At 40.2% G+C, this 26,985-nt stretch overlaps 1 long non-coding RNA gene across 10 annotated transcripts in view; it reads left to right on the top strand.

Annotated features, from left to right (window-relative positions):
* Window positions 1-26,985, top strand: part of LOC310879991 — a 140,678-nt gene that overhangs the window by 6,099 nt on the left and 107,594 nt on the right. For all 10 annotated transcript variants that reach the window (XR_014571303.1, XR_014571304.1, XR_014571305.1 and 7 more), the window contains one exon: window positions 13,988-14,076. This is a non-coding gene — a long non-coding RNA (uncharacterized lncRNA). The remainder of the gene's footprint in view (window positions 1-13,987; window positions 14,077-26,985) is intronic.

Raw genomic sequence — 26,985 nt, forward strand, 5'->3', positions numbered from 1 at the left:
CACCCTGTAATGTCTCTGTAAAAGTTTATTGAATGTTCTGGGGGGGGGGCTTGGCACGGTATGCGATGTCAAATCTTTTCCATTTCAGGTAGATGAGACAGAAGGAGGGATCTTGCCAAGCAGTGAACTTCTCAAAAACTCGAGCAAGTTTTAGCCTTGGCTTCTGTCCCCAGCTCAGTCCCATGGTCCAGGTTGGTCTTTGGTGTAGCTCTGCCTTCCTGGGAGAGCTGTCTGACAGTAATGCTGTAGGCTGATGCCTTGCTTCTTATGTATTTATTTTTTAGAGTGAGAAGGGGTGGCATTGAATGTAAGGGACTGGGAATCAAGAAGTCTGTATCTGCTTCTTTGTTCGGACATAAACTTTCTATGTGTCCTGGGGCAAGCTATTTATTTTAGTTGCCTGCTTCCTGCTTGTCCTATTTATTTAGTCTGTATTGACAGGGACCTAAAGGCTTTTCTGTGTGGTATGGCTAGGGCAGTGTAGCCTGATTTCAGGTTGGGATCTTCTGGTATCGTAGGACAAGTGATCAAGAACAGTGTTTCAACAGGTCTTGTCTTTTTTGAAAACTGGCCTTTAAAATCATATTCTACCACTAAGTCTCTGTTTCCTTGCTGTGGAGAGGGAAGTAAGGGGTGCGTCTGTGAAAACTGCATGTGGGCCTGAAACCGTTTAATCCCAAGCAACTTAAAATAAGAGTGATATCTATTTACACTAAGGAACTGATTTAAAGAAAATGGAGAGCCCTGAAACAAATCCGAACTGTATTTTTGCACGGACCTCAACAGGAGGTAAAGATTCATTCTTTGCAGTTTACGTGTGTAGTAAGACACATTCCTGATGTGATACATACTTTTTATGATTTTCTTATTGCAGTAGAGTGTTGGCTTGGTAGCTTAAGGACTGAAAGAATTAATATATTTGGTTTATATTCATGAGGTACCTAGCAGCCTTAGCTAGCAATCAGGGCTCTTTCATATAACATTATGCAGGTTTCTAAAAGAATAGTAAAAAGCCTTTTGACCACGCTATGCAGTTTATCAGTTTCCTACAGCTTTAAACCCAGAATGGTTCTGAGGGCATGTGTTCAATGAGGGTTTAAATCAAATATGAGTGATATAATGTAGGAATATTAAATGAAAAACTAGTTTGATGTCAGCAGTTTTGACCAATGTGGAATCATTTTAGCTTTTCTACAAAAGCAGCAGCTGGTTTAGTACTCTGGGGCTAATCGGAAGACAGAACACACTCAGTAAACGTGGGAAGGAGAGCTTTGTAAGTAAATTTTTCCTCTCTCACAAGGCAAGATGTTTAACAAACATAATGACAGGAAAGGACTGACTCTCCCAAAATCAGGAGATGTGTTTGCTTAATCCTCAACATACCACAGAAGCGGTGACAACGTAGGTGTGGGCAGAAGGAGAAACGGGCACGTTACTTGTGGCTGAAGCACCTAACGGCTGGAGGAGCATGTCTGGGTGCTTCTGGAGAGCCAGGCATGTGGGCCCGTGCCCAGCATGGTGTGCTCTGGGGTGCCCCGGGGTGCTGAGGCCCAGCACGCCACGCGCCTCCCTTCCCCGCCGCTCAGGGCCTCTCCCTCATGGTGTTTGTGGCCTAGTCGTGTTCTGTGGTGGGCGCTTCATTCCTCCCTGCTTGTGAACAACTGGGTGCAGGCTGCGGAGGGAGAGTGGAGATCTGTACGGCAGTTCTGTGTTTGGAGAAGGAACAAGTGAAAACACCGCTCACGTCCAGGAGCAGAAAAACTGCTTTCAGGCTTCCCTTGGCTGACTGGGTCAAACCAAGAGCCTCCCACTTTGTAAGGAGAGTGTCCTTCACACGAGTCGCAAGCTATTTTAATGGTTAAATTCAATTAGATTTCCAGAAAGTAGAAGAAAATCTATTTTTCTCAACTTTTAAAGGTGTTGAAGCCCTTGTACTGCTGGTGAAAGACCTGAGCCCGGGCTGGAGTCTGTTCTCAGTGGTAGTCTCCTGCCTGCCTCTTGAAACACAACAAAATGTCTCAGGCCAGAGGGGCCCTGACTTTGGAGCTTGTGATGAAAGGTGCTTTGGCTTTAGCTTCTGTTTCTATGGTGGTCTGTCCCATTAGATTAAAATAAAATAGGAGTTAAGGAACAAGATCTAGAGCTCAGGGTTTGAACATCTCAGGTGAAGGTTGTTCTAGCTGACTGGCTAGGGTAATTTGTCTCATGTGTGTGGAAAGGTTCTCTTTGGTCAAGTGAGCCTTACCTCTCTAAATTTAGACAGAAAAGCTGAGGATCCATCAGATTGACTCTGGGTTTCATTCAGTGCATCAGGATCTCCTGCTTCAGCGAGTACGTGCACCATTTTTTCTCAACCAAAAGGTGATGCAAGAATATAAGCAGGAGTCTTTCTGTGATCCACGAAGAGCTTTTTGGCCCACTCTGCAGGCACGTCTTGCTGGTTTTCATTTGTCCTGGAGAGAATGCTGTTAGAAAGATGGAATTTGGTACTGTGGAGCTCACAAAATAGATTTTTTGGCTATTTCTGTTCCTGTTGCTCACTTAATTATAGAACCTGAATAAATGTACCTTTTGGTATAAATATTACTAATGTTGGCAGTAATCGAAGGTGAAACTGGCAAATGTATCTACTAAGCCATTTCACAAAGTAATCATTTATGAACATAGCTCTATTAATTTGTTTAGTCAGATGCAGAGAAGCAATAAAAGTGATTGACTAAAAACAATTAAAACAGTAAAAGTAAATTGTTGTGTGCATTAAAACCTGCTGAGCCTGTCAGATGAAAATTGTAGGTTTAAATGTGAAAATTAAAGCTATTGATTTTAGCTAGTATGTATGTGGCTATCAGAGTCCTAATTTGTTGTAGTTTTCTTAGCTAAAGTTGTTGAGACAAGAGTAAAGATAATCCTAAAACTCATTCCCCAAAAGATGTAAACGATCGCAAAGGCATATGTGATAAACATTTGTGTTGTCTTGGGAAGATGGGAAGGTTTTTTTTAGAAGACTTATATTAACTGTCAGTATCTCAGTGCTGCAGAACTGAATATAAATATTTACCAATACTGGTAATTTATTGCACTTCAAAGGAGATGAAGAATGAGACATTGACATGAAAGAAAATACAGCATTGATACAGACTAGATTACAGGGCTTCTCGCCTAATTTATGTGTATGACTTTATTGTCATTTTATTTTTATGTGTTATAGTAAATCTTGCATTCAGTGAACTATTATTTTTTAGTATTCAATTAAAATGATAGCACAAAAAGAGTGTTATATCTAGACAGGTATTAAGGGATAGTGCTGGGGAATAAGACTGCAGTCTGTACCTGAGGGCTTCAGCTACTCAGTAAGGGCTGCTGTCGTGAATTGAACGAACCAGGGCTTTAAACAAGTATTATGTGTGTTGACTTGCCGGTGTTAAGCAATAGGTCATAGTATTATTTCCTTTTATAGTTTCTTTAGGTCTCTTATAAATCACCCCTTTACAGTGTAAAATGTAATATCTGACGGTTAACTCTTTGTTCAATAGAGATTTTTAAGTTTTGCTTTGGGGAGCATAAAGCACATCCTCCAACAGCTCTTGTTTTTTCTCTTTAAGAGGCAGACCCTAATTGCTGTTACTTATAGACTCTGCGTCAGCGTAGACTAAATTCCTAATCCTGAAAACACAAGGAAAAGACAATTGTGCGTAGCCTTTTCCGTGTTTCTGTGGATGGAAGCGATGCTCAAACTCATTGAATCATTATGCGTTTCTGGGGATGCTTGGAGATTGGGACAACAGCAAGGAAAAAGAAAGGCTGGTGACTTTTTATGTATGGAGCAGCTCTAGAAAATGCAGAAATGCTGTCCCACCTCCCCCCACACAGGCTCTGACTTTTGCACTGGGGTAAGCAAGTGATGCAAGTTCAGTAGCTCTTTTCAGGAAAGAAGGAATAATAAGAAAGAGGGAATAGACTCAAATTATTGGGATGACAGAAATGAGGAGACAGGGGAAATCTGAATCTGTCTACGTGCATGAGCGGCACAGAGTTCACAGACAATGTGTGTCTTGAAATGGGATATTTTTGAAATGAAAAATTCTGATACTAGGGCTGATTCGTTTGAACACTGTGGAGAACTTAAGTTCCTGGGAGCCTGTTCTACCAGATGAACGCTCTCAGCACATACTTCCAGTAGATAACACATCAGAGAATACAAATAACTTGCAGTCAGTAGGCAGCTAGTTGAAGTTTCTCTTTCTGCTTGTCAAAATAACTCCTTCTGTCAGCATGCAATAGGGTAGGCAAGTCAATAGTGGTGTTATTGAAATGCTATTAAGGGAGAATTAGACAGCTTTCATTTTTAAGGCTGTTGTGTATGGGGCTACTGTTTGAAATCACTGTTTACCAGTAAGAATCATGTTTGTTTTCAGCTGGGTCAGACTGTGCTGCTTGAAACAAAGGGGAAGAGCCACATGCATCTGCTCCCTTATGCCATTTGCAAGTAGATGCTGTCCTCCAGTAAGGTGCAAGTCCCCCAGCACTGCAAGGCTGTGTCATACCCTGTATCTGTTCCATCTTGTGTGTGAGTAGCCAAGGGCAGGGAGAGGGCCCCACAAGAGGGTTAATTTGCTTCAGTTATAAGGAAGCTGTCAAAAGGGGCGTCATTTCTGGGCTCTGTTTCAGCAAAGCTCACAAGCATATGCTGAAGTGCTTTCCTGAATCAAGCTCTAGCAGAGAAGCATGTCAAAAGTATTTTACATCTATCCATGTAACTGTCATGCTATTCTTAAGCCTTCCAGAAACTTCTGTGTAAGATATATTTTCTGATAGCAACTCACAATTTGAGGGAAGGTTTCATAATGTTTTTCAGCAGTAGACCCCAAGTTAAGCAAAACTCATTTTCCCATTTATGACTTTTAAATTGATACTGCTTTCCTAGAAAAATAACCACGTACCAGATCCTTTATTAAAATTAATATAAAGCCCTTGTGTCATGTTAAAGGAACAGTCTGTGTCATTAGTGTTTGTATAAAACATCACCTTGCATCCCCAAAGCAGATTGCCTCTTAATATCTGCATCATCTCTCACGTGGCCATTACCTCTGAAGAATTTTCAGTTGAAGCAGAGATTGTGAGGATGGGGAGCTGCAATGACTTGCACAAGAGGCCACTTACAGAGTGAAAATTAAACTCAATCCATTTTCTGCTACAGCATACGTTTCCTTTGTTCTAAATTCGTGGTAATGCTGCAAGTAATGACTGGGAAACGTGGTCTTCAAATGCAAAGGAAAAATAAACAAAATTCCAATGTTTGGAGCAGGTCTTCTCACTGTACTTACTGCAAATGGACAGCTTACTCTGAAAGTAGTTGTATCTCACTTTCTCTTAAATAATGAAATACGAATGCTGTGCAGACAGTGGTCCTTCTAGATGATAAAGGACAAATATATCAGGACAAACACAAGCACAAATGGACAATAGTTTGCAGAAGCCTGCTGTAGCAAAGTAGTGAGATGGTAGCAGATGTCTTGACTGTGCATTTTTTATATAAATAATCATTTATTCACACCAATTTTATTTTCAGCAGCTTTAAAACTCAGTGTGTTTTATGTTTAGCATTATCACAGGAGGGAACTATTCCCTTGATAGCAGAAACCTAGTGAATTTTCACATAAGTACCACGCTACCATTTTGCTCCTTGTGGAGACTGTAGCGTTCAGCAATTCCAATTCTGCTGGGAACTGTAGCGTGGCACCATTATAGCAAATAATTTGAGCAGTTATGTTTCTAAGTACTGTTACTGGCAATACCATGCTGAGCATTTCAGGCAAAGCAGGTGTGTTTTTTAATCTCTGGTTTAAGAATAAGAGTGTTTCTTTTTGTTTTATAAAGACAAGACTCAATCAGGACCCACTATGTAAATATATCTAAGTGAAGGTTGGTTTAATAAATAAATAAACCAGGGTTTTGTCTAACCTTGAATGCAATCGTGTGTGTGTGTTCAGTGTAAGACAGTTTCTCTCTAATATTATCTCCTTAGCAAGGATTTAAATTGAAAGGAAGTCCACTGAAGATAGAATAAACAACTTCAGCTTTATTTCAGTGTGGATTTAGAGTCAAGTCTTGACTGAAAGCCTACCATAGGATGGTGTCCCCTGATTCCAGTGTAGTTTTGTGTTACTTTTAAGGCACCCCTCTATTTGTAAAGGGAGAAAGAAGGTGACGTAGGAAGCTCCCATCTCTTCATGTGAGAAGTAGAGCTGTGCAACCAAACCCCAGGATATCGTTGAGATAGGTGGCACTGATAATGACTATCAGTCAGTGTGCTGCTAATATGAATGTGAACTCTTAAAGGCTTTTGCAGAGAGGAATGTCCATCCTGAGCAATGAGAACAGGTAGAAACAACCATTTTGTATATTTATTTATTTATTTTCCCTCCTAAGTGGCTTGCTGAAGACTAGCAAAGATGTTCACTGCAGTAACGTCCTGGTTGTAGAGCAACTGTACTGACTCTGCTCCCCAGGAACCTCTGACTGCTCCCTAGGAAACATGCAGCAATTAAAATGTTACTACTCAGTTACTACTGGATGTATCATAACATTTTTGATAACGTTGATTCTGATGTGTGTTCTGTTTTGTACCGTCAGCTTTGCTCACCTGCAGAGATTATGAGCTTTTTGAGGGACCAATTTTATGATTCTAACTAAATATTCAAGAAGTTTTTGTCTGGAATTGCAATTCCTTTTAGTACTGAAGCTGAGATGCAATGAGAGATACTTTTGGATGTACTTGCTGAGCCACTGTCCTATCCAGAAAATTACTTGTTTGGACGCTTAGTTCCCAGTACGTACCCCACAGGTTTAGAGCTGACACTGTAGAGAGAGGAGCACAGAAAAACCTGTGGTTTGACTCGACTGCGTCGTGTGCTGTGTGGCTGTCTCCCAGGTGTGCATTCCTTTGACCAGAAGCAAACTACATTTAAGTAGTACATTTAAGTACATTACATTAAGTACATTTAATTTATTTAAGTGCATTGTTGTGTGTTAGTTTGGTTACTGAGGTTAACTTCTCTAGTTTGTTGTGCAGGAGTAACCAATATCACTTACCTGACCATCTTGGTACAGTGCACCAAGATGTTCAGTACTCGTGCACGTGGGGTCCACGTCTTCATGGTGGGAGTCAGTACAAAGCAGTCCTTGCTGTATAGCCCATCTTGCTTGGGAGTGACTGTCTTCTGAAGGCAAACCTGACTTAAACTAATTCACCCTGGTCTACTGCAATGTAGTGCTTTAAAATGTGAAGTTGAAATACTGTAATAACATCTTGTAACTGTATTATTTATCTGCATTTAGTATGTGTTTATAGACTTTGGTCAGGATTGAAGAACCTGTTATTTTAGGTATTGAAGAAGCTCAGTTTCAGTTCCCTTTTCCCCTATGTATTTATGTTCTTTGTTACAGAACATTAATATGTATCTTCGACTGCAGTTTTAGATGCCAACTATACTCAATATACATGCAAATAGCCTTTTTCACAGAGGTAGAATTTTGTATAAATTAAATATATAATTAGTAATTCAACTTCTGCTATGTAATACATTATGACATTGAACTGCTAAACAGATTTTGGTTTGAAAAAACAATAAAGACTACAACTGCTGGCAGCATGCTGTGAAGCAGTATAGTGAAGAATCAGTACATCTTAACCATACAGTCCAATTCATACTGACATTTTTTTGTAATGATCGGAGCAGGCCCTAAAACCGGGTTATGTATACCATCACCCCTAAAACTTGCTGGCTGGTCTTAAACTCCTTTGGGATACTTTACTGGAAGGTTTGAACATGTGATTAGCTGTAATTTACATGCTAAAGTCAAACATGAGAACAATATGATATTTTTATGTCTGTCAGTGTACTGTGTGGTACCTGAAATTGGGGATAAAAGGTGAGGTATTACCAAAGCTGCTAAAGTAAAATCTGCACAGGAGCTAGTGGTGTGTCACTGTTTCTACAGCGCATATTGAACTGATACGAATGCCCTTAGTGCATCCTGTCTTGTCTCTTTCAGTCTGGAGGGTCCCATGGACCCCTGGAGGGACTGTTTTCGTGACTCAGATGAAAGTTGTTATACTCAGTCTCCTTCAGGTTTGATTCACTGGGGCACTAACTGAGGGCTGGAGAGGCAGTCAGAAGATGTAAGACCACCTGTGCAGTAGGGGTAAACTCCTGTTCAACAGCTCTCCACTGGTTTAGGTTAGTGCTCACTTCCGTGCTCTGTTGACTGTTCCAGCTGAGCATCTGGTTTCCTGTGAGTTGCACCCCTCGTTATCAAAGGGGAAAAATAAAATAGGAATGTTGCTGGGAAGCTGCCTTCCCAGGTACCAAACCTCTTTATCCCACTGTGCTGTGCTTAAATCTGAAGACTGAAATGTGCGCTTCTCTGAAGTTGGAATATTAATCAGGAGAAATGTATGCAAAGCTGGTTTTCTGTGTCATATCTTGACACTTGGGCTGAGCGCCATGTTATTCTTTATTGTCTTTGGATTCTCTTTTCAGTCATCTCGATATGCAGTGGGGAAGCTCTCTTCACCCCTGCTTCCTTTTACAGGGTGAACGCATTGGGACTCATCTCACTGGAAAAACGAGACCGCTTCATTGAGTTGCACTTAGTTTTGGTGAAAACCTTTCTTAATTATAGTTTTGGGCATAATATCAAATAAAGTATAAATCAGTCCAGATCTGCTTGAACTGAAGCCCAAATCTGCCTGGAGAATTTGCTAACCTTAGAAAACACGGTCCAAGTTTTATATATTATATTGAAATCTAAACTTGCTAGGATTTGGGCATCTTTGCAAAAACTTTGTAAAGCTCCAGTGAGACACCTCTGTCAAACATTTCATTTAAACTCTATGCCATGAGAAGACCTGAGCTCTGTCTTTCTCCAGGAAAAAAACACCGCAGCTATTGTGGTGTTTGGAATTGGATGTGCACTTACGGGAGGGATTTACAGAGGAGCACGGTTTGTTTTACCTCATGGCTGGAGGAAGAAAACACTTGTAAAGTATTCCAGTTCTAATTTCACATGTGTTGCAGTGGATAAATACAGCACTGCCAAGAGAGAGAATTTAATAGGACTTGATGTAGAGCTAGATAGCGTTTCAAGAAATGAAGAGCTGTGTTTCTTCTGGAGGAATGCCTGTGGACTGGGGGTCCCTCCACAGGAGTAAGAAGATTTACAATTAAGTAATGTAAACCTCAGTTTGATTTCATGCTGTGGTTGTGCAGTGCTTCTACAGAGAGAATGAAGACGTAGAAGGAACCCAAAATTTAATGCAGGTGTTCCCATGGGCTTCACTGCTTCGGGATTTCACCTAGCAACTCATGGTCTTGTGATGATGTTGTGCTGACGTTCAGAGGACCCAGTAGTCTTCTGAAGTACATACAGACATTGTGGCAGAGGCATTGATGCGCCCCAGGCACGGCTGGCCGTTTTCACCACCAAGGCACACAGAACGTTGACTCATTTTGAGTATTTTGTGCATCAGAAACAAATGGTGAAGTCTGTGAAGGGATAGGGAAGATTCCAGCTCCCCCGGTAATACATGGCCCTGTACTTGTTAAAAACAATTTGTCCAACTGTTTTGTAAGTAAGAAGCTTGAATAAAGAAAGGCAGATGATGTAAAATATATCTCACTGTCATTTTCTTCTGGTTAATTAATTTCACTTCCTAGCTAATTTTGGAAAAAGAGTTATCTTAGAGAATATGGTTTTATTTTTCCAAATCTAGGATTACTTTGGATTTTCTGATATCAGTTTGTCATTCAAAATATGCTATATGTTATAATTCAGCTTTTATTTTTAAATAAATATTTTTGATGTTGCAAGTTTGAAAAAAGCCTTTGTTTGCTAAATGAAGTTGGTTTTATGGACCCATATAACATCGGTGCCTTAATTACTACAAATGGATAATAGACGCTTCCCCTTATATGAGAATAGGACATGCACGGAGTGACTGTCATTAGGAACAATTGGATTTTCTCTTGATAAGTTGGTAAAAAATGTAAATACTGCAAATAACTGCTATCTAATATGCCCACAGGCAATACCAGGAAGCATGCACCAAAAACGTTTTTTACAGAAATTGCTTTCTCTCTGTTAGAGTTGAATGCAGTGGAAACTGAACGCCCATTCATGCATGAGTTGTAATACCCTTTCTTTTCTTTCCTTTTTTTCTACATTCTTTATGAACACTTTACATTAAGGTGTCTGAAACATAGTTTTCTTGCTGACAAGGGCAGAATATTGGCACAGCAGTGGTTAGGATGCAGTTTTCCCTAGTAAGAGACAACCCCTTGCCTTCAGGCCATTAAACCAACCCTGTGTTCCACAGGGTAGAGTCAAAACCAGTAGTCTTGTTCTTCCAGCGTGAAGCAACTCCTAAGAAATCTCCTGTGATCAGCAGAGAAGAGGAAAATTTGCCTTTTCATTTCACGAGCTCTATGAGAAGCAAATCGTGCCCCTTGCTGGCTGCAAATGCCACCAGCCAAGATCCCAGTTTTTCAAATGAGTTAGCAGAAGCTGAATTAACACTGCTCTTGATTTTCAAGAGCGCAAACAGTTCCACTGGGTAAACGCTGGGACAAGTAGTTCTATCTAGCAAACGTGACGCTTTGATTTGGGATTTACTTTTAATGAATCAAGAACGGGATTTCCCCCCCACAATGAAAGGACTGTGCGTTGACCCCAGCTCCTGGTTTTAGCTCAAACATCTTTGAGCAGATAAAATTTCTTAATGTGTTTAAAGGGAGGAAAAATGGCAGCTTATGAGCTCCAAGAATTGGTCCTAGAGAGTCAAATCATTAATAACTGGAACATTCAAAGCACTGTGACCGTGGCAGCTTGCTGGAAGGTGACGAGGCCGTGTGTTGCATGAGCAGCAGGGCTCTGTGTGATGGGGGAAGTGGTTCTCTGTAAGTCTTCTCCCTGCAGTTCTCGTTTGCTCACCCTCTGCCCGTTCACGATGCAGTCACTGTGCACTGTTACTGTTCTCAGCTGGTGCTTTGTGCGGCCCCTTAGCATGGCGTCTCACCGTAGGCTCTTGGGCCCCATTTCAGACCTCCAAGGCCATTCAGCCAACAGGAAATGTGAAACGCAGGGACTGCAGTGTAATGTAGGCTGTATGAAGCGGGGCTTTTGTGTTCACCCTACCTTAGTTGGCTGATGCTTGTCAACTAAAATGTGCAAACGGCACCCCCGGGATTTTGTGAACCCACAATAAAAAAGATGCATTACTGAAGCAGATATTCTTATTTTGACTGGAAGCAATTAATGCTTGGAGGATGGTATTTTCTGAGCACTTTCTTTTGACACCAGTCTAATGATTTTTCGCTTTCTGATAAATCTTATTTTAGCCCTTCTTCCCTGGACTCTTTTTTGGTTACCTGTTGCAGCTGTTCTGCAGGCTTTCTGTGGTATTGGTGGTGATCCTCCAGTGGAACAAAAGCAAGATATTTACAAGGGTTTGGTATACTTTCCACGGAAATTGAAAACCTTCCTTAAGAATAGAATACCAGTTCATGAAGCAATTAAAATAAGCCTTAAATACAGAGTGAAATGAGAAAAAAATATTTTTTTGAGTAATGCGTGATCATCATTTTAAATTGAAACCAGAAAGAATCAACTTCTCAAAGGGTTGCTAAGAAAGACAAACACCCAGATTTTCAAATTTGTTTCCACGTAGAACATAGTGGTACTGTGAATTTAATGTCTTTTCACATTGTTATCGTCTTTTTTTTTTAGGGTTTATGGCTACTTCTAAGTGGTGCTTGGCTCTCTACAGTTTAATAACATTTCAGACTAGTAAAATTTTCCACAGGAGATTCACAGAAGGCTTTTATCTGTTATCACAGCCTTGGAAAAGTCGCTGTCAGCGGGACCCTGAAGCTGTTCTCTTGGACTGTGTGGATCTAGTGGAGTTCCTGTCTTTCTAAATCTGCATGGATGCTGTGAAGATCCACTCTTGATCTTACATTGTTTTTTTAATGCATGACAAAAGTGTTGTTTCTCTGTAGAAATGCCCAGCAAAGACCTTTGAGAATTTAAGAACTGTGGAAGAAATTGGGCAAAAACAGTGCAGTCCAAATCATGGGTTCCCTACCAGTGTATAGGGAGTTTCAGCCCTACTGCACTCTGTCCACTGAAGGCAGGGTACCATCGGAAAGGCCCAGGGAAAGGGGAACAAGATAGCGGAGTGTGACTGTGGCTAAAAGGCTGGAGGTGATGTGGGGTGTAGTCGTTCTCACACCCCAGTAGGTGCTACCGGGAGTGCTGGGCAACCTGATCCTGATGCCCAAAGGGGCAGATGGGTTGCTTCAGTCCTGTCTTTATCTCTGTAGACATGTCTGTGTGTGGTGGTGTGCTGGGGTAGAAATAGATTTGTGCTTTGCTGTTCTTGTCTCCTCCAGCCTTACCGTGCGGTTTGCCTTTTTTCATCCATCAATATGACGAGTAGATCTTCTGAGGACGATGGCGAATATGAAGGCTGGTCTGTGAATGGCTGCACTTTGTTCTCCTCTTGCATCAGATTGTGAATCTTCATTTTGTAGAAAGCTGCCATGCCATAAATTGAGAAGAAGGCAACCAAAGATAAATTAGCTGTACCATCCTGTATATGGAAGATTTCATGATATATTCTTCCCCATACAAGACTCCCATCATACCTACCTCTTAAAATCAAGCCTGGTGAATAATGGCTTAGCCAAGCAATAAATACATAATGCAATGCCACCTTTGAACCTTGTAGCTTGTGTGTAGGTCAAAGATTATATGGGTTGTATTCATGATTTATGCTTTCAGTCTTCTGATATTTTTTAGACCATCTTTGCTTGTCTGCTGGTATGACTAATTATTTAATTATTCTATTTGTTTTTAGGAGGCCACAGTGATCCTTCTGGTACAACTACAAAATATATATATTTTTTTCCTGAATATAAAGTAATTCAAACTGTGTGTGTAAGGCTCGTGGTGTTGAACTAGGCAGGGTTATTCAGAAAAATGAGAATGTTTATGTGAATAAATATGTCTATTTAGGTGTCTATCTTCAAGATTAACACATTGTTGAAGGGAAAACTTGTTTTATTATTGATAGCAGGCTTAGCAATTATCTATCTTAACAAATAACGTAAACTTACTTCCTAATTGCTGCAGAACCATAATTATACAAAGAAATCTTGACAGCTTCTAAATTAATTTCTCTCACTCTGGTTGATCTGAAAATTTAAGCTTTACTGATGAATGATAACTGTGCATCTCAGAGAGCTTCCAAACTTAATGCTATTTGATGTTAAAGTGCATCAATCAACCCTTAAGCATAACTTGACAAAATAATTTGATAGTGGTAAATGCTTGTTTTCCTGTCTCTGGCTTTTGTTGATTCTTTGCTGTACCTGAGGCAGAAACTTACCTAGCTTGTGGCAAAGAGCTTTCTGACTTGATAATGAAAGCAAATGTTGTCATTAGTTCCCCTCTTCTGTGTTCCTGCTTTTTGGCTTGCATGCTGTCACTTTGCTGCAAATAAAAGAATGTGAATTCTTCTTTCTACTTTGTACAAAACTGCATTTTTATTCTTATGCATTTAGACTGAGCAGCCAGATTTAGTGGCAAGTGAGGGAATTCTTTCTGCTGCCTCAAAGCAGCTCTGCAACCTCCATTCAAATGCTGCGGATGGGTTGGTTCCTCTTCTTAGTTATCTCCCCTACTCTGCAATAAGAGGCTAATTACACCGTGGAACAGTATGTACTCTTGCCTTGGTTTAATTCTTGAAGGACTGCTGTACTGGGTTGGCGTTAGCATGTGGTACCAAGTTAAGTTTTTTTAACCTGCTGCCTTTAGGATATGTGACCAAAAAGTTTCAAAGCCATGCTGTTGGTCTGTGTTGTCAATGATGTTTTAACCCACTAGTAGCTATTTCAATTAATATCATTTTTACTTTGCATTTCAGTTCTAATTATCTGGATTATCCCACCTACTGTCTGGGAGCTCAAGCATGGCTCGTCTGAAGAAAACCTCAGAGAACAACAACAGTCAAACGTAAGTGGAACTGAATATATACAGTTAACAATCAAGTGTAATTGCAAGGAATATTATTTGGATTAGATGAGTATACGCCAGCCCCAGGGCACTGTGGCAGATGCAACACAAGGTCTAATAAACTATAGGTCCTTGCTGCCGGTATTACTCTATAAGAGTAATAATAACACTGTGAGAGTGAAAACATCCATCAAAAGCTGACAAATCTGACAAAGATTATACATACCCACGTGCATATACTAAAGATGCTAGTTAAATCTGATGGAACTGCTAATAAAATTTCTTTAGTGGTCTTAATGAAACATCATTTTGTGCTTATTATTCCTTTCATGTGAGGTTGTTTTTAAGAAACAATCATCTGAGTGTTATTGGAAAAGGTGCTTGTAATTGCAAAAGTAAATACCAATACGTTGTCTGATAAATCATAGGTACAATAGCTCTATTCAGAGAGGAGCTCTGGCTTAAAACTTTAAACATATGGAATATACATGCGTGTTTTTAACACAGAGACTGTTTTTCTTGCAGTGTATTCAGACAAATGACTCTTGTTTCAGATTGTGGGTGGCCCAGTTGCAAATGTATGCGTTTACTTTTAAGAACCAAGAAAAAATGGTACATGTATGGATTGTAGAGTTTGTGTGTGGGTAGATTTTTTTTAAAGTCCCCAAACAAATACCAAGAAGGACATTCCTTTGAGGTGCCTGCCTAACACTGCTGTTAGTACCACGAGTACCCTACTTAGAGGTTGACCTCTTCATTAGAGCTGGTAGCATTGCATATAGGATACAGCACTGAATTATGATTTATGCAAGCATGACAGCTTTGGCAGTACCCCAGTGGGCTACGTCATCATTCTCCCTCCTGTAAAATACCCATTCAAATAAAGTATTCTAATATCTGTTGGTGAAAATAAGTATTTGGGGGGGAAGCTGTACACATCACTTAATTTTTATGGCAGGATCTAGAAAGTGCCAGGTGTCCTAGTTAAGTAAGTGCATAAGTACAGCAAGCTGCATATTACATGAGATTTTAAAATGTTAATGTGAATTAAAGAAAAAGCTCACGGTTTAACTGTGTATGTGCAGCCATTCTCTAACTGTATTTATTCTTTGTTTACACTGAACAAATAACTTCAGAGTTCTGTGATGTTTCTGGCTTGAATTTTGAAACTGAAGGTAAAATGTAAATGCTGTAAACTACTCATGTTGTGTGCTCTCCCCAAGGCTGGAAGCAGGTGCATTTCGCTGTAACCTGCATCCTCACAGGTCTCTGCCATGCCTTCTGCTTTTGAGTGTGTAGTCTTTTTTCTCTCTTTTTTTTTTTTTTTTCCCTGGCTGGGATCTGTGTGTCAGACATAGCCACTGGCCCACTGAGCAGTGACGCCTGGGTTGCTGTGAAACTGTGCAGGAAGTTTGGACTGTTTTCTTCCAGCCAGGGTCTCAGACCCTGCTGCAAAGCATGTTCCCTCTGTTTTGTGGTTTGGGTAAGGCATTTCCCTCTTGTCATCAAATATGCTGTCACATAGCCTATATGTTTAGGGTTTCCCTTCATGTGATTCGTTATTTCAGTGCAAAGCAAGGACGGGATTTTTCAGACCAAATCTGAATAGCTATTTTCCTGCTGACACCAGTGGGAAGTCCAAGGAGGCTGGGCACCAATGTGCCTACGCTTCGTCAAAGATGGTGGAACTGGAAAGATTGGGATTAACTCATTTGGGCTTTTATTGGAGCCTGTTGCACAAAAATTGCACTCAAATTTCAAGCAAACGTCCTACTTACATTCAAGTGCAAATGCTAACATTTTTGTAAACCTGTTGCAGGTGCTTAAAATCAGCATCTGCTCCAATGGATTTACATAAGTAAACGAAAATCTAACCTTAAGGATTGCTTGATATTATCTTAGAAACAAGGCTTGTTCCTTTGAAAATGGATGCTAATGAGTTGCCAGACAAACTTCCATTTTTCTTCTGTGTGGAAAAATGTGTCATGATTGTGTTCATGAAGGTGTGCTCTTTGTGTATCTTATCAGACGTAAACATAGCCTATGACCAATAATAATAGTGCCAGATTTTGTTGTTGTTTTTTTTCCCAGATGTGTGTATTCACAGTTTCTGAAAAGGGAGGGTTTGTTTATGTTGCATTGTTCTGCTCCGAGAGCCTAATATATTAAACATTTTCCCAAAGGATAGCTGTGGTCTTTAATTAACTTTTTTTCCCATATGCCTATAATATATCATTATACAATATTTGGTCAGTACCCTGCTCTTCTACTCTTGTGGAGGACTTATTGGTTCTCATTTCCTGGGGGAGCGTTATGAGTGCAGACAGGAAGAATGCATCAAATGAAAAGTTAATTGTGTTTAAGCTGTGGGTGAGAGAGAAATAGGAATGAGACTTCCATTCCATTGTGCCTCTATAATAAGAAGAGCTAAATATACAGTTTCCTAAGCTACTAACCCAGGAAAACAGAGAAAAAATACCTCAGTTACAGAAAGGACAAAATTTAAAATGTGCGATTATCCACAGAAAGCTTCGCACTTCAGTTTGGAAGCTGTTTACAGGATGATGGACGTAAGCACGTGCTGGTATTCCTAGCGATTACTTCATCGGGAAGGAAAAAAATCCTGCCTGCTTCCCAAAGGCCTCTCTGATCCTGTTATCCCAATTCTGTTGTGCACAAAAGCAGAGATGATGAATGGCATGGAGGAACTTAGGCCTTTATAGGTTCATCGTAAATCATTACAGTGTTTGATAGCCGGGCTGCGGGCAGTTTCATGCCAAATCCGTGGCTGGCATGGGTTCTTCCTGGGGAAACCAAATGGGTCACATCTGAGCCTAGACTGTGAGTCACTTCCACTGTTCTGAGTGCTCCAGGCCCAGCTCCGTGGCTTACTCATGCAAAATCTGTTTTGTGCAAGGACATGAGTTCCCAAGTGGGTGATAACATGAGAAATAGCAGCTGTTTCAGCGCAGGATTTCCAATATCCTTCTCATTTGAGATGTCCCTATTGCTTATAAGACATTTTCATTGGAAAAGCTCCAACTGTCAGCAGCAATTTACCCAGCAAGGGTCTGTTAGTTTCTGCCTTAATATGGTTAATGGGGCTTTGTGAAACCGAGTCTTCAGATGTCTGCTCGATCTGGGACAAGGTATTTTTCCCCTGGTTTTGGTGAGATTTTTCTAGACCCTCGTTTTTGGGTTTAAGATTTTATCCGAACTGAAATTTAGTGGAATTTGCTGGGTCAAAAAAAAAAAAAAAGCATGGATTCTGATTTAGTTTTGTGCCTTCTGCCCAAAACACTTGAAATCCCTTGCACTGGGATTTCAGGACAGCTTTAGTCCATGTTTCTTTGAAACTTGGCCATAGTTTACTCAAAGATTCATAAACCAGAGTGGACATGGCCTGAGTGTCAGGTTTGTAGCTGTAGTGAAAGTGTGTGATGCTTATCTAGAATTTGTCACAGAAATTTTGCCTGGTCATATTTCAGACTTGAACTGTAGAGGTAAGCTCTGTAGAGTCAGAGCTTCGTTAACTTCTAATCAATGGAACATGGAGTGCGGGAGAAAATGGGAGCGGAGAGGGGAAGGCAGACCAAAATGCTACCGTATGATAATTCATTTGAAATTTGATTTGAATATTGCCACAGCCTGTGAAGTGCGCAGACTACCATTCATTCAGTAAGGGCAGCTCAAACCCCTTCCCAGTAGTGAGCATGTGTGTTCTTGTAAATCAAAATAATTAACTGGTGTACTGGGATCTAACGTGCCAACTGCACATGGCAAGCTACATCACCATTGAGGCTTTATTACTTGGATGTTTCTGGTCTCTAGAGATCTTAAATGAGGTTTCATTGCACTGTTCACACACTTAATTAAAAAAAAAAATCATCCCCTATCCCATGAGTTTAGTCTAGTGTCCAGATTCTGCAAATACCTGCAAGATTTTAACTTTGTTAGTGGGAGTAACTTTGTTGAAAATTAGTGAGATCATCATAAATGAAAAAAATCAGCATATCATGAACTCAGCTGATTGAGGAGTACTTGTATGTGCTATTTGTGTTAAAACCAACATGATGCTGCTGCTGTTTGACCAAGACAAGTGATTGGTAAACGTGCACTTGTTAGCAAATGACGTACCTTGTCGCAGCAGAACCTGAGAAGTTCTGCCCTGTATTCTCTACTACTCGCTCTGCATTTTGTTATCAGTGGGACGTGGCAGGACGTGACCGATGCTTGGTAACAGTGAAAGTGACCTTTGCCCAGGAATCTTGACAGACAATCCAGCTAAATAAAAATTGTTTTCTGAAAGTAGCCTGGAAAAACAAAAAATTCCCATGCGCGTTAATTTGCTGCTTTTTTTGAGAATGCATTGATGAAGTCCTGAATTGCACTAAAGCTTCTCTCTCCTCCAAGACAATGGTTTTATTAAGAATGTTGCTGTGCCTCACTTTAACAGGTCCCTAATTCCAAGGCAAGATTATCTAGTAGAAGCACTCAGGCTGTTTGTACAGAACACATTAAAATTCATTTTTCATTGAAATGGACAAAAATATGCAACTGTTCCTTTACCTTTCCACCCCACCACTGAGGAAACTGAAATATCTCATTTCACTCCTTTGTAAGCACACACACACAACCTAGTAATTTTCTTGGATGTTTTCATGTGATAAAAATTTCCTCCATAGCCTAAACACAAATATAAAATTGCTGCTACACTTCTAATCTTGGTGACAGCACATTATAAAAATCTCTTCTGACAGCAGCTGACATTAACTGTGATTAAAATAACTGGCAGTGGTTTGATGATGAGCTATAAAGGGGTGTGTTTAACTACTTTCGTAACCTTTACTCTTTTAACAGGATGCCGTAAGATCAAATTCAGTATCACTACAACTGAAGTATACGGTTTCAGGTAGAATTAAAGAAAGATGGTCACAGCTCATGTTTGTTCATCTTAGAAGATATCATAGGTAGGGTTTTTTATTTACATTTTTGAATGGGATTATTTTCTCATGTAGATGAAGGAAACGCTTGTGAGATGAGCACAGTTCTGCATGGATAACGGGGGAAGGATAATTATACACGTTCTTTGATTTGTGATAATCTGTAATTTATGATGATGATTTCATGGCCAGTCTTATGCAGGTCTTATAGGGAAACTCAAGCTATCAGCATAAGAACATGGTATGAGTACTGGACATACAAGTTCAGTAGTAACTAGACGTGTACCTTTTTGCCAGCTGGATGCCATGAGTGCCATAGAAACAAAGGCTGTTGCCACTCAGCCAAGTAAATGCGGTGTTAAAAAATGTTACGCTGAGTCCCGTGGGCTGTTGTTGCTTGGGCTGTCCCTAGGCAAGCCCACCTGTCAGCAAGGCAGTTGTGTTGATCAATCTCCAGCGCTTTGCGGAGTTTGCTAGTGGTCAATGTTAAAATCCCAGTGGAGGTTAATTACTAAATATGTTTCTTCCATTGCTGGAGATTTATAGTGTCTTGTGAGAGAACACCTAAGTCTTCGGAGAATGGTGAAATGCCAAGTGTCAGTTTTGTTCAGATCCCCTACAAGATGAAGATTCATAGTGTGGTGCAAAGGGTACTTGAAGTCTCCTGCTACACATGTGCCCGTCTGTAGCTAAATATCCCTCTGGAGGCTGGCAGTCCAGTTGCTACCCTGCTGATGCAGCTCGTTCCATCTGTCACTGATGCTTCGGTAGTTATTAAGTGGCACATTGAAAATAACAAGGGTCTGAATCTAGTCTGACCTGTCTAGAGCTTATCAGAACTCTTCTGGGATTTAAATTTAAAATGTTTAAGTTTGGAGAGAGAGGCTTTGTCCCCTGCTAGGAGACTTTGAGTACTAAACTTAGTATAATAGTGGTCTGAAAGCAGCAGAGCTCTTATCATAAAGGAGTTTGTATATTGGTCTCTATATAGATTTCTTTCCCAAGATTTTTAATCTCAAGGAGGATTTAAAGCATCTGAATCTTTCATTCTCTTAGCTCTGGTAAAATATGAAGGCCTTTATGCTGTGGCACACTGCTGTTTTATTGCAAGTTATTCTTCACTAGACCTCAGGAAGCAGAAGAATTGCTTTCAAAGAGCCTAATTTATGGTCTAATATTTATATAGGACTGATTCACAAGTAATTAAATGTCTGTGCTTGTATTGGATTTCCTTTTAAAGAGTAATAACTTAAATCTAAAGCGGACACTGGAGTTTCACCCATTCCAAAGTCTGAAAGTGTGTGTTTTCCAAAGTAACCTGTGGATGACACTTTCCCTCATGTAAAATAATGAAGAAACTTGTGACTTTTTGGATATAGAAGAACATAGGAACACTTATTCTAATGTTCAGCAGCCACCACGTCCCACTGCAATGCTAACGTTCTCAATGCTAGCTACATCATTTGGTACCTCCCTGAGAGGCTGAACTCGAGTTAGAAATGCTGGCTGTGGCTGAGTTTGGTATTCCTTAAATCCTACCCTTGGAACTTTTTCCCCTCCAAGTTACAAAATCCAAGAGCTTCTCTTGTGACTCCTTTGTAAAATCTACCAGACTTGACAGGCATTCCTTTAAACTGGCAAAATGCGAGCAACCAGGGCTTCTATACAAACCAGTGAAGAGCAAGAAATGCCGAAGGCTGACCTGTGGCTTTCCCATCCCTGCCTGCCGTAGACTTTGCAAGTAACTATTCATGTCTGTTGGACTAATGCGGTGCCAGTGTCTGAGTTCAGTCAAGAAATCTTTTGTTGTCCTTCATGATTCCTTTGGCTTGGCTCCTTCTTCATTTTTATGTCAGAGGGGAATGGAATATAGCCAAATGAGGGCATTTTTTGAATTTAGTATATTGTGCCATCAATCAATACCACTTTCCTGTGTTATTGCTGTATGCTGTTGGGCTTTTGTCCTTTGAATAGATAAAAAGCAGCTGGATTATTTCTAGTGTGTGCTGGAAAGTACTTGATAATACTGTGTATAATGAATGCAAAGAAAAAAAATCATCCTTCTGAAACTGAAGGAAAAAGCTGTTAACTTAGTAGCCTGGACTTGCTTCTATATTCTGTGTATTTTTTTTGTACTTTTTTTTCCTTGTAGAATTTTTCAGGTTCACTTTTTGGGCTTCAAAAGCATTTAGGGTGTTTTCAACCTGAATATTTTCAGTTCCTGTTATCAAAATTGGTAATTAAATGGTATTCTTCATCTTTTATGTATCTATAAAACCGAAGGTGAGGGAAGGGTATCTAAGGAGAGTGAAAAAGTAGCGTGACACAAAAGCACGAAGGATACAATTTGAATTTTCATTCCATGATTAAAAATATTTCTCTCTAGATTTACTTCATTTAATGTTCTACAAACTGTTGGAGCTTTCTTACTCCTTGCTGTACAAGCCTTTTCAGCACCCTGGACACCTGATCAGCCAACGCCTCTACTTCTGGCAAGTTTTTCAGCCTGTGAGCTAAGCTAGCTGCCCAGTTCAGGTACTCTCGTTCCTGGTGCATGCACACTTGCCACTTACCGTACAGGTAATAGGTTTAGAAACATGAGATCAGATTTAGTGTGCTCCTGGGCTATGGATTGCTGCACCCTGAACATCTGCTGACTCCTAACTTGCATTTGAAATGGTGCCGCTTTGTGGGGTACGCACGGTGGTTGCGCTCTGCCTTTTTTGTGCAGGGTCCCGCTCAGTGGAAACACTGAGTCAGAACAGAGCTCCTGGGCACTAAAGTAATGCTAAGAGTAATAACTGAGAGAAAACAGATTCGGGTATCTGTGCCAATTATAATGCTCAAAGAATACAGAAGCAGCGTAATGGTTTGGGCAAGAAGGAACAAAGAAAGCCAGCACAGCAAAAGCCAGAGACTGTTCCTCACCATGTAGCTGAGCTCTGCCAACCCCTAGACGCACAGATGTGATAGTATCTCTGCATCCAGCAGGCTTGTTCACTTTCCTGTCTGTCATTGACTGCATTTGTTACTCTTCTGGCGCTGTTCGCATTCTAATGATCATTCTGTTGATCATTCCCCAAGATCAGATATAAAGTGAGAACAAAAAGTGATGTTCAAGCCTTTGAATGTGGTTAGGGAGAGATCCTTAATCAAACGCTAACTGAAATGGTTGAATCTGATATTAGGAAAGTGCTTCTTGGAAACTAAGTTTTAGGAGTCTGGCAGACATGATGGGGAAGCATAATACCAGTGGTGGCTTTAAAAAACAAACAAATGAAAAAAAAATCACACAAAACAAAACACTGTCGTGAGGAAATATGTGGAATTAGGGTAAGACAGATTGTCATATTGGGAAGGATTATGAAGACTGGTAATGTTTTATCTTTGCTTTTTGTGGCACTTGCAGGCTCCAAGGGTCTGCTTTCTGTTACCCACAGTGCTGCTAAACGTATAATTACATGTGAAGGATGTTCCTCCTGTAGGTGTCTGAGATAATAGTTCTTGCTGCTATTATTTAATGCTGGGGAGAGCTTTGCTCTCTAAAAGACCTCTTACTAGCATGTTTTGCTTAACTTAATCTTTGTTACCAATTTGCTGTCCTGCAATTACTGTAGCAAATTGTACCTTGAAATTTGCTAAAAGCATCTCTTGCTATAAACCATCTCTGCACCAAGAACTAGCACAATTAGCACAGAAACAACACACAAGCTAAAGGGAATTATGAAATTTTGTAAGAGAATAGTGTTATCTGGCTTGCACATTTTCCTTTCAGATAATAGTATCTAAATCTGTGTCTCGATGTATTTTTGGTAATTTTAGTAATGTCCTGAGTGAAGATTAATTTACTAAATATTCTCAGTCTTTGAGTATGAAATTGAAGATCATTGTGTTCCAAATCCGACTTGGGATGTTACTGACATGTGAATGAAACGTTCAATAATACTTGAGTTGTATTGACTTTTAATTAGTTTTAGGCTTTTAGCTGCCAGATAACTCCTGAAAACAGGGTTTCAATTCCCAAGCTACTGAAATGATTTTCAAAACTGTGTTTTTTAAGAACATGAAATCAAAACTCAAAACTCATCTAAATACTGTAGAACACTTAGAAACCTGGACAGCATTGTCGGTGAAGATGATTTTCCTCCTCAAATCATATTAGGAATACAGCCAGAGTGAAGACTGATATTCTCAAAAGTGCTTGAGGTAATCACATCCCCCTGAAATTCAGTAAGAGTTGGGTGCTCTAAGGTACTAGGAAAACCTAATCTATGGCTAATTACTTCGGTGCTGTTGATAACTCAGTTGTTATTTAAAAAAAATTCAGCCATATTAGAATACACACTGGTGTTAAGAAATTTTTCCTGGGTAGAATGAGTCACGTTGTGGCTGTCTGTAGCCATGTCATTGAGGATGAGGTAAGATAGAAAAAGGTCTGAGTTTGTCACGGAGTGGTGGTTCTGCGTCTTTGGTGTTTTCATACTTTTCAGGTGATTTACTCCTCCGTTGGCAGAGTGGGCTGTGGGAATGAAGCCAGTGCAATTAAGCATCTCCAATGTTATATTTCTTACATAATCATCTGACTCTGCCATCTCTTCAGAGCTGTTATAACCTACAAACTTTATTTCATCATCCTGGCTTTTTTGTAATGAGTATTATGGTTGCGCTCTCTGGAAAAAGCTAATCAGGAAAGCTTGGGAAGTCACTTACAACTGCACCAACTATTCACCTGTTATCTTCTGACCTCTGAGTGACAAAATGGTGATTTCGTGCTAGTTTTCAGTATCACAATCTTGGATGTGATCATGGTAGCACGATTGCCATGGGTGATTTTTTCATTGGCAGCCACCTGTCTCTGTACCTTCAGATCAAGCTCAGCAGAGCTTTGCTTGGATACAGAGAAAAATTAATTGTGGAGGATAATTTAATGGTGGTTTGGCTGTTTTCGTTATGGGAGTCATAGCATGAACTACATTATCAGCTCTCCTTTTCCTAGAGCTACTTTTTCAAGTTACAAAGAATAAATAACCATTTCTTTGTCCATTCTCTGGGTTCTAGCTGCAATCTGTTTTGAGGCTGCAAATCTGTCCAGATGGGTCACTTGGACAAACCAGTTTGTTGTCACCTGCAAGGTGTGAAAAAGTTTTATGGGTTGCAGCACCAGGGAGATGACTATTAAGGTTGTGGTTGTAGGGGAGGATAGATATATGTGAGAGTCTTGTTTTTTGGAGCGCTTTAGAGAAAAGAAACCAGAACTTAAAAAGGTGAGGAGAAAAAAAAAACACAACAACAACAACAACAAAACACCCTATAACTTTCATGGATATCAGCAAGGAATAGCTTGTGTGAGAAAACAAATAATCTAATGGTAAGTTTCCGTACAGAGGAGCACACGTCTACGGGTTGATATGTAGAGGCTATTCATTTTCAAACTGCAGTGTTTGCACAGCTTCCATGGCTGTCAATGTGATCTTGAGGAAGTTTAGTTTTCACCAGAGTGAAATGGTACGATCTGTCATTCATTCCATAGTGCCTTATTTCACAATTTACAGTTTTTTTAAATTATTCTTGGCAAACACAAACAGCAGATTAGTTTAGACAGGCCGTGATGGGGCCAGAATGAGATCTTTGGAAAAACAAAAAGATTTGCACTTTTTCTCTTTATGCAAATAACCATGATACATACAATAGAAAATTGCATCGACTTAAGTGTTGAAGTATGCTCCACATAATCTGGGTTTTGTTTACAGTAAGAACCTGCTAGTTGTGGGTGTTAGGCTTAGCAAGCTAAACTCAGGGGTGATGTTTCTCAATACTAGGGTTGTAGCTGTACACAAGAGGCTGCAAAAGCTAGCTTCTCTAAACAGCTCCAGAACTGGGATTTCATACCGGGTACCTGAATATTTGGTTCTATTTCTGACGCTGCTGAAAACACAAGGTGAACTGCTGATCTGTGATCTCAGCAGGCGAAGGGAGGATTCGGGTTACGTGTCAAATCATTTTGTCCTGTGAATCATCAAATTCTGTGTAGATCCGGGTCATGGGTTGCACAATGCAATTACTCAATTTCTGGCATCCAAGGATGTTTCAGAAAGGTTAGAATTTCACAAAGAGGTTCAAATGCAGTCTTGGAGGAGGAATAACCTGTAAAAAGGGATGTTAGTTCCAGAACAAACTAAAACTACACCAGCCACTTGGGCTCCTGCAAAGGCAAAAGAACCGCTTTTATCTGTCATGGTTTTCCAGGAGGGGAGTAGAAACATTCAAGCTGTGCACATGCAGCAGGTCACCATGGCACTTGGGAGAGGGAGATGAATGGTTTTATAGCTGTGTTTTTCTGTTTTGTTAACATTTTTTCCAAGTTATTTCCCACTTTTTGCTGGGCTGCATGCCAAAGGTGCTGCTGAACAAAGAGTAGAGTTATTAAGATGAGATTGCCAGTACAGCATTTTGAAAAGAGAATGTGCAGAGTGAGACATATCTAATTATGCCCATCAGCAGGTACTTAGCTGCAGTGTGTGTTTTACTGCTTCTGCAGCTCTGCTTAGGATCTTGGACAAAAATCAGACTTCTTTGAACAATCACTGTCCTATGAGACATAACATCACAGTATGTATTCTCCACTAGCTGTGGATTTCTCCTGTACTAAGTTCATTTGCTGACCTCTAATTTAATTTTATTGATAGTTCAACTGATTTTTTTAAAGAACTTGTGTAGACTACTTTTTGTGTCAGTTCAGAGGTCTGAGAGTGTTTACTTGTTTACATCTTGTTCGCTCTTTGAATACCTCTTGTCTTTGAATGTCTTATTACTTACCCCATAGCTTCATTGCACCTTCATTTTGGCCAAGACAACCACGTACATGTGGCCTCTGCTAAAAAATTTTGCTTCACTGATTGGTAATAGGAAAGTTAAAATCTGCATATAACTGCAGTGTTCCTAGCACAGGTTGCCTTTGGGCTCTGGCATGCCATTTTAGAATCCAGCCTCACATTCAAGACTGCCAAGGAAATAGAGATTACTGCATTCTTAGGTGTGTTATTTTCACTCTTACAATCTTTAGGTTCATACAGATGTAGTCCAAAACCACCCCTGAAGGAACAGAGACAAACATTCAAAGTCACTCAAGTAGGCACTGAGGTAACAGAAGTAACAGCAATGCAACAGTAGAATTAGGATGTGACCTTGTCCAAGCAGGACTGCCGCAGGAAATTGGCAGAACTGAAGGAAAGTAAGAGTTTTCAAGGTAAGAACAAGTAGGTAGTTTAGCAAAGCCTTGACCGAAGTGCTTTAAAAAAAAAAAAAAGTGTGTGTGCTGGGGAGGGGGAGAAGTTTACTAGAGGCTCACTCTACAGAATTTTGGTGTGATGTGCCAAACAACATGTCTTTCCTTCAGGTTTATTTATCTAGTCTCTTCAAAGGCTGAAGATTGTTTGAGATGTTACTTCTTGTCAAGTGGTTTGTTCTGCTCTTCACTAATTAGGATCCTTTCCCCTCGAAGGATTCCTACTCCTCTAGTAGGAGAATGGAGAATGACAGACATGGCTTGGCTGTCCTTGCAACATCATAGTTGACCTTTGGAGAGGTTTTTGTGGTAACTGCAGCTTCTAAGTACCTGCCAAACCTTCACTCTTCAGCTTCTTGGTCCCTTGAGCTTCTTACTGCACCTGGCTGTGCTGTTACCGTGTGCTTTGCGGTAGCGTGGTCTGGCTTTGTGAGGGGCGTCTGACAGAGGTAGTTCTCACTCTTTCCTGGAGCCATGCGTCGTATTCTTTTACATAGGCATGGTCTAGTCTGTATTTCTGTTGTGAGAAGCAGTACCTGGGATGTTCACCTTGTCTTTGAAGTGCAGACTGTTACGTTTCCTAGTGGCATTTGGTTTTGCAAAAACTGACCCCTTCTAGAAATATGAAAATACATTTGCGTCTCCTCCACAAAAGTGCCTTTCTGATGGAGAAAAGTGTGG

Source organism: Anser anser (assembly GCF_964211835.1).
Source record: "Anser anser genome assembly, chromosome: 12".
Lineage (NCBI taxonomy): Eukaryota > Metazoa > Chordata > Aves > Anseriformes > Anatidae > Anser > Anser anser.